This window comes from Podarcis filfolensis (genome assembly GCF_964270895.1).
Source record: "Podarcis filfolensis genome assembly, chromosome: 2".
NCBI classification, from domain to species: domain Eukaryota; kingdom Metazoa; phylum Chordata; class Lepidosauria; order Squamata; family Lacertidae; genus Podarcis; species Podarcis filfolensis.
Genome location: NC_139605.1, coordinates 119,308,588 through 119,317,177, shown reverse-complemented (window position 1 = coordinate 119,317,177; position 8,590 = coordinate 119,308,588). Strand labels below are relative to the sequence as shown.

Below are 8,590 nucleotides of genomic sequence, written 5' to 3'. Positions count from 1 at the left end.
GTCGCTGTCCCTCAGACCTTGCAGGGGGGGCTGGACTATATTTAGGGGGAGAAATGAATGAATTCCTATGCCCCACAAATAACCCAGAGATGCATTTTAAATAAAAGGACTACTCATGTAAAAACACACTGATTCCAGGACCATCAGTGGGCCAGATTTAGAAGGCAATTGGGCCGGATCCAGCCCTCGGGCCTTAGTTTGCCTACTATGCGAGTCTCAGCCAATGCGGGGGTATGAGGGGAGGAGAGACAGGGAAAGCCCCGTTGCACTAGCACAGGGGCGGACTTTGCTCATATGGTGCCCTGTGTGAGGACAGCATTTGGCACCCTCCCCATAATATTTCTTATTTTCCACGGCCTCGGTCCAGTATACCTGAAGGAGCATCTCCACCCCCATCATTCTGCCCGGACACTGAGGTCCAGTTCTGAGGGCCTTACTGCGAGAAGCCAAGTTACAGGGAACCAAGCAGAATGCCCTCCCACCAGATGTCAAAGAGAAAAGAAACTACCAGACTTTTAGAAGACATCTGAAGGCAGCCCTGTTTAGGAAAGCGTTTAATGTTTAACAGACTATTGTATTTTAATATTTTGTTGGAAGCTGCCTAGAGTGGCTGGGGAAACCCAGATGGGTGGGGTATAAATAAATAATAATTATTATTATTATTATTATTATTATTAATTAGTTTTGGTACCGTTGCTTTTGTATGGATCTTCTCAGCAGGTACTCTGAAGTATTGTTAATGGAGGAAACTACACTGTCTTGTTTGAAGTTCAGACCATGAAAGTTGAATATATAATTCTGGTGGCTGGCAACTGTGATGATTTGCCCTTTCTTTAGGAACTGGGGCTTTTAATGCAATTTTTCCTCTCTAGTATTTCTAAGGATCCCGTTATTAATAAAATCAATGAAGCATCTTCTGGCACCTTAACAGACATGTGTTGAACCAAGGTGAACCATTCCAGAAGCTTTGCTAACGCCATCTTGGTAGTCAAGATAACCCCACAATTAATTGGTAGTGGTTGTAGCAATGAGCTCACGTATGTTTATATTCACTTGCGCTTGATATAAGCTAATTGGCAGGCTTTAATGCCATCCTTATTCGTGGGCTTGGGTTGCTGGGCTCTGAGCTCAGAAAGATCTTTAAGGCTTGGGTATTTGCCACCTATGCCCTCATCTGGTCAGGTGAAATGACGTAGGCTGCTTTGTGTATAATAATAATAATAAATTTTATTTATATCCCGCCCTCCCCAGCCGAAGCCGGGTTCAGGGCGGCTAACAACAATCAAATAATCAAACAATCAAATAAGCCAACATTCTAAAAATATTTCATTATTAAAATTAATTAAAATCAAGTTGATGGCAACCATTAAGCAAAACTCTGTGCAGGTTGCCAGAGGAGGGAGTCAGGCTGCGCTCTGACCAAAGGCCTGGTGGAACAACTCTGTCTTGCAGGCCCTGCGGAAAGATGTCAGGTCCCGCAGGGCCCTAGTCTCTTGTGACAGAGCGTTCCACCAGATTGGAGCCGCAGCCGAGAAGGCCCTGGCTCTAGTTGAGGCCAGCCTAACCTCTCTGAGGCCTGGGACCTTCAGGGTGTATAAAGAATGTACGCACAATTGCAAGCCATCTCCTTGCCGTGGTTCCTGTCCTGCGTCTGCAAAGGCTAGAAGACCTGACAGGCTGCTTTGCTGTAAGTCCACATCTTCTTTAGCAAAACACTAGAACTGATCACGCTGTCATATTTGGCTTCCTTCTTTGCTTTTCTGTACCCAACCACTCCCACAAGCCCTCCTTTGGGCCAGCAGTTTGGAACAACTTTACCAATTTGTTATGGCATACACTTTTGTGGGTGACCACAGTAACTTTGTCTTTAAAGTGCCACAAGACTGTTGATTTTGCTGCAGCACACTAATACGATTACTTCTCTGGACATTATTAACAAAGCTTGGGACTTCCTATTTAAATGAAACCAATAATCAATTGATGACAATTTCTAACAGGAAGATGATGCAACAGTTTGTTATAGTTTCCTTTCAGCCAGTGCAGAAAGTGGTATCCAAGAGATGCTTCTCTCCTCTTCCATTCTCAGCAATTGATAGATAAGAAAGTGATCATTTCGCCATTCAGCTTTCCATTCAGTGTAATTCAGATAGAGGGGTGTTCCCAGCACAGTAAAATTAGATTATGTAATTCATGAATCGCAAGTTTAATAGGTAGAAGAATTTCCATGTTAGAGTAGTTCAGTTGTTTAGGCACCTCATTTATGTGGGTCTTGTGTTGTGTCCCTGTTTGGTTGCGGTTTTGTTTTCATTTTCCCGTTTACTTATTGTTTTGTAAAAAAAACGCAAATAAAAATTATTAAAATATATGATGATGTAATAAGTCAGATCTTGACAGAGCCAGAGGAATGTCCTGCTAAATATTTAATCTGAAGTCAATACTGTGAATCTTAGGCTCAATTTTTTGCAGAACGCTTCATGTTTACCAACATTACAGAGTAACAGATGGAAGTGCAACAAAAGGATATGATGTATCCTGGACCCAGGAGAAATTCTGTTCAGAATTTCAACCAACAGGCTAGACCCTCCTGAGAATACTCCATTCCATTTTCTCACCCTGCACCCCATTTTCCATTTCCAACTGATAGTGTAGATGCCATGGCTATTGTACAAGGATGACCATCAGTGGTTTTCTTAAAGTAAGCTTTGCATATCCGCAGAGGTAGCTAATGATACTTCTACAAACCTCACAGAGTTCCCTGATCATTCTGATACCATCCTGTTTCTCAGGTGCCCTGTTTTGACTATAATTCTGTCAGCACTTACAACCTAGATTTTTAATTAGAGGGAACAATTCCAGTTTGGGTGGCCATCTTGTATTATGGCTCCCAGCTTTAAGAATTAAGCCAAATCAATCATCCAGACCCGCCCCCCCCCAATTCTGTTGCTTTATTATGCCTAGCATTTGTTTTGTGTTGAATCTCCCTCCCTTGTATGATTTGGTTTTACTTGTTGGCTCCTGTTCAAACATTTTATTGACTTTTCTGCTCTCGGCTTTCATTGTAGTGATTGTCTGGTTATGAGCATTTAGGTCCAAGCCGCCTTGGGGGAGTCTCTCTCTGTATGCACACACAGTTAAGAGACCTCGCCTGAGGAGCATAATGGCAGAACAAGGGATCTGAACAGCCCATTTGATCGTAAGAGACTGTTCAAAGTAGCCAAACATGAACTTTGGTAAGGGGCTGCTGCTTTCGATTTAAAATCTTTACTGAATTTAGGACCAGAAGTCTTTTTGATCCCCACTACCTTTGGGGATGTCCAAGTGGTGTCTGTTAGCCCATTGCGTTTATACATAAATAATACTGGGTTGGTTCCAAAGGTACTCTTTCACATTCTTGTGCTCACAGAAGGGCCATTTCTCCCACCTGTGCAACCTCTTGAGACAGTATAAGCATTGTGAAATCTTGCACAAGGGTCTGTGGAACAGCACCTGCAGCCATTTTTCTTCAGCTCATGGTTCTCTGGCTCTAACCCAGTGTGAAGGACCTCGAAGATCCTCAGCATTTTGCTGAGGTCCTAATCTCTCCTACCACAGTGACAGGGATGAAGTGCCTTCTTAAGAGATGTAGGAGAGTATCATAAAAAGAAATGCAGTCTGCTGAATTATAGTAAAATCAAGGTTACCGTTTAAAAAACCACTTAAGGGCTTCTGGGTTAGCGCCTCCGGTAATGGCTGAATTCCTCTGATCGGGAGGAATTTGCTTCGTGGAAATTAGGGTCTGGCCGCCACGGCGAAGGCGGGGACCCACAAAAAATCACAGGCGGGAGAAGCCTGTGAACGTGGGATTCGGCTGGCACCTTTTGCGCCTCCCCTACTCGCGGGGAAACCCGGTTTCAGGGATCCGGAGCGACGTGGGGTGAGTGGCGCGGTGCTTCGAATTGACTGCTTCTTTCACGGAGTGAAGCCGCATTGCTGTTGCCGGAGAGCGCTGACTTTTTCCTGTGACAATTTGATCTTAAAACAACTACCCGTGAGTAGAACGGAAAATTGGATTTTTAAACATCTTAATTTGGCACCGAAACGGGGAGGTTTCAAACAGGAAGTCCGCCTTCCCCTTTTGTAAATAGACTGAAGCAAAGAGGCTGCAAGCTAAAGTCTTGGAAAGCCTTCCATAAAGGATTAAACTTCCATCGGCTAAAATCATCAAACCCCCCTTGGAAACAGGAGAAGAGGGGGAAAATTTTGGATCGCGTAAGCCTGCAGGAGAGAGTGAAGAAAGTCAAATTACCACCGCTCTGAACCTGGAAACGGGCTGCTAGTAAGACTGAAGTTTTGGAAATGCTCATTGACTGTGAATAGATCGTTGTTGACAGTTAGTTAAATAAGAGAAATACATTGTTTCCATTGTCTCCTTCTGTGTTTAAAAAGGAGTAAAAGTAACTGAAAATTCAAACTAACTTTATTGTTTGAACTGTGCTTAAAAGGATTGATACAAATAGAAATTGTTTCCCCCTAGAGGAAGCCTTTGAAATTGTTACATGAGCTGAGCTGGGGGAATTTCCAGCTGCAAGATAAAAAACTGTGAGAATCTGGGACTGACCTTGGACCGTTAAGAATGTTGACAGAAGAAGCCTTAGTGGTTGCATTATTCCAGTTACAGATAGGTAGCCATGTTGGTCTGCCATAGTCAAAACAAAAAAAAAAAAATTTTTTTCCTTCCAGTAGCACCTTAAAGACCAACTAAGTTAGTTCTTGGTATGGGCTTTCGTGTGCATGCACACTTCTTCAGATACACTGAAACAGAAGTTGCCAGATCCTTCTATATAGTGAGAAGGTGGGGAGGGGTATTCCTTTCAGGAATTTCAGAAATAGACTGGAAAGAGAAGCTGCTGAATTGCAACTCATTACCAAACTTAAAACCATGGAGAGACCTGGTCTGAACAAAGACATTGGATTCTTATCTCATTATACATGACAAAGCCATTTTTCACCTTCTCGCCCCTTGCTTTTTCCTGTAAGACCTATTGCAGTCGTTAAGAGTCGTCAACAGGCTCATCACAGCTATCTGCCAGTCACCCATTCCCACCACCCTTCTGAGTAATACCCCTCCCCACCTTCTCACTATATAGAAGGATCTGGCAACTTCTGTTTCAGTGTATCTGAAGAAGTGTGCATGCACACGAAAGCTCATACCAAGAACTAACTTAGTTGGTGTTTAAGGTGCTACTGGAAGGAAATTTTTTTTTTTTTGGTTGCATTATGTAAGATAAATGATTCACTGGAACAGCTCCATAAGAAGACGGACGCGATGACTATAAAAATTGATAACTTGGAACAAAAAGTGACTAATTTGGGACAAAAAGTGAATATTAATATAGAAACTATTCAGGAATCGATACAGGGATCTATTTTGACATGGCAAATTGAGGAGAAGGCGGGGGAGAAAGTTGTTGTTGTGGAACCTAAAGTAGCACAAGTGGAGAGGGAGAGAGCCCCAGCCTTACAGATGCAATTTGATGACTATAAGTTGATGCCTTTTATGATTGAATTTAGAGAAAGTCAGACTTTGAGGATTGGAGCCCCGCTTGGACTGGAGAAGGAAAGTTGGATAGATCCCTTCATGCAGGGATTTACTGACCTTTGGGACCTGGATTTGGGTCAGGAAGAGACTGGAGTTGTGGGGACCGCCAGATTTGGAGGAGCTTTGAAATACGTCTGGAAATATCTTCTGAATCTTAGTTTTAACTATGGAGATTTGGCTGACTTGTCGAGAAGGAATAAAAACATTGCTAGGTGGGAATTTCCCCGAGATCTACTCTTCAGCATCAAAGGAAGGAAAATAAGAACAAGATCAGGAGAAGACAAAGTAAAGTGCATGTATAAATATGAAGAAGACTTGCAGAAGGGACTTGGAAAAGAGTTAAGAGCCTCGGACAGAAGATCACCAGGTTGATGGACTATATGGAATTGACAGAAATGACTGGCAGAATCCGAGACCAGGGAGAAGAGATGGTGGAAGAATATTGGAAAAAGTTTAAAATCTATATATGGAAATAATGTAAAATTAATGAGTGTTAGAAAAATGTTGGAAGGGAATTATACGGCTTTAGTAGAAATGTTATAAGGAATTAAGCATAAATAAGTATTATAGTATTAATGGAAAATAAGGTTAAAATATGTTAAGATAACCATATGACAGAAAATAAAGCTGGAAAGGATTTGCTGAAATAATTAATAGAAATGGAATACAAAAAGGGAGGTGAGAGGAGGTCGATGAAACAAGGGAATGAAAGAGGATATTGAGATGGTATGATGTGTTTTTTGAATTGTTTTTGCTCTCGTTTTGTTTAATGTGTTAATGTTGTGTTGTGTATTGTTTATATATTGTACTGTATTGTTTTTTCTATCTTTTTCTTTTTTCCCCTCTTTTTTGTAAGGTTTAAAAGTAATAAATATTATTAAAATAAAATAAAATAAAAAACCACTTAAGGTGCACAAATGGGGAAAATACTGTCAATGCTGAACAGTTGAAGGACTTAAGCATTTCTAACTATCAAGCCCATTTTAAATTTTGCTTCATCTAGATTGTTCAGTTTAATCCCACCTCCTATGTCATATACCAGGGTGTAAGCCTCACTGACTTCAGTGTAACTTACTTCTGAGTAGAAATGCCGAGAACTGCAGTTAATTTCTGTGTAAGATCACACCTAGTCTTTGGGACAGAGATGCATGGTTGGATGGAAGTTGCTGAACTAGGGACTGTCCAGAATGGCTTAGAGATTACCTTTATAGTTCTTATACTGTATTGCTGTATTATAATAATGGAGGAGGGTGTATTATAATTTTGTCTAGAATCCACACATGAATTGAAGATTCAAAGGTTCAGTATTTTTGTATTTTTTAAAAATGATTTCAGAATGGCTTTGTCTCACATTCAGGATAATAAATTATCTCAGCTTTATCTTTCTATTAAATCACATTATAGGCCACTATTTCTTTGTTTTTGTTCTCAGGAATTATCTATATGCAATTTCAGACACAGTCTTCAGCGTATTTAGAGGGAAGTAGTAATTAACTTGCTTTAAGTTGTCACTTTAATATTTGTCATAGGAGAAGTGCAGAACATTGCACATAGCATTAAAACATACACCAACCAACATGAGTTTGACCAAACTGCGGGAGGCAGTGGAAGACAGGAGTGCCTGGCGTGCTCTGGTCCAGGGGGTCACGAAGAGTTGGACACGACTAAATGACTAAACAACAGCAGCAGCAGCAGCAGCAGCAGCAGCAAACTCAAGTACTGAGTCATTACAGCTGTGGAGCCAACATGGGGCTAAAAAGCAAGGGGGTGGGATATCAACTTGCTTGGCAGAATCTCCCAAGGCTTGAAATAGGATTTATTTATTTATTTTTGATGAGGGGGATCCTAAAGAGTGAACTCCACCTCCAACCCTATTGATGGGGAGGGGGAGGAAGCAACAGAAAACTGGGAACAGAATAGATATCCTTCAGAGACATAGGTAGCTTTGATAAATTTCCAGTGGTGAGAGAAACAGCATCGGTATCGTGGCCCAGCTCCTTGCCTGTCTAGCTGAACTAGCATTATACATATAGCTCCAATAGCAAAATAAAATGAAATGTGCAATTGTCTCAATGGCAACAGGTTCCTGAAGGAGAAACTATTTTGGGGTTGGAGACCAAGCAATTTTGAATTAATTTCTTGGTGACGAGTTGTGTCTTTCACATAGACAGCGACTCTGCCACCCCTGACTCTCCCACGCACGGAGAAATCATGCATGTTACCTTGCCTCTCTCAGGCACACATTTACATGGATGGATTTTAATCATTATTTTTTTAATCAGAAGAAGCCTTGAGAGGTTGGAATCCTGAGAAGAAAAGCTGGGGGCATGAGCTTTACCCTTTCCTCTCCCAAATGTTTTCCCTCTAGGGCAGGGCAGCCCAACTTTTCGTTCCAAGTGGGTCACAAGTGTACTTCGACATGGAACCTGTGGGTCACACATTGCCTTGTTGCACAGGGGAGAGCAAGCCCAAAATATGATACCCTCCCTGCCCTCCCAAAGTAATATGCCAGTTTTGGGAAGGAGGCAAGAAGCTCTGGCAGAGTCCTAGAGCCCTCTCCCACCTTCTTCCCAAAGCTGGGAAAGCACTAACCACGCTTTTGGAAGGAGGCAGGACCACCACTCCAGGACCCTGACAGAGCCCTCATGCCTTCTTCCTAAAGCCCAGCACCTCCTGCAAGGGGGGGGGTTCCAACTATTGAAAAAAGGCCCTGAGGGCGGCATGCGGCCGTTGGGGCAAATATTAGACCCTGTTCTAGGGAATATTTCCTAAAACTTCACTTTCCACCAGTTAATTCTGCACAAATAGAAAAGAAGGAAAGAAACCAGGCAGTGTTTACACAGTAGTGCTAGGCACCAACCTTCCTAACAAAAACAAGTATTTTGAACATGCAGTTATTGTACTGTTTGTAACGTAATGGGTCTGTGCCTGTGAACTTTGGATGTACATTAATAAGCAGTGATAAGTGATGGCAGGATCCCAAATATGAGGTAGCATTTGCTAAGGGGATTA

General features: G+C 42.0%; 1 long non-coding RNA gene across 1 annotated transcript; it reads right to left on the bottom strand.

Annotated features, from left to right (window-relative positions):
* Nucleotides 1-729: 729 nt before the first annotated feature.
* LOC310756090 lies at nt 730-6,592 on the bottom strand. The gene is made up of 3 exons (XR_014544698.1): nt 6,483-6,592; nt 1,584-3,694; nt 730-1,197 (listed from the first exon to the last, which is right to left on the bottom strand). It is a non-coding gene; the product is annotated as an uncharacterized lncRNA (long non-coding RNA).
* Between the last annotated feature and the right edge of the window lie 1,998 nt (nt 6,593-8,590).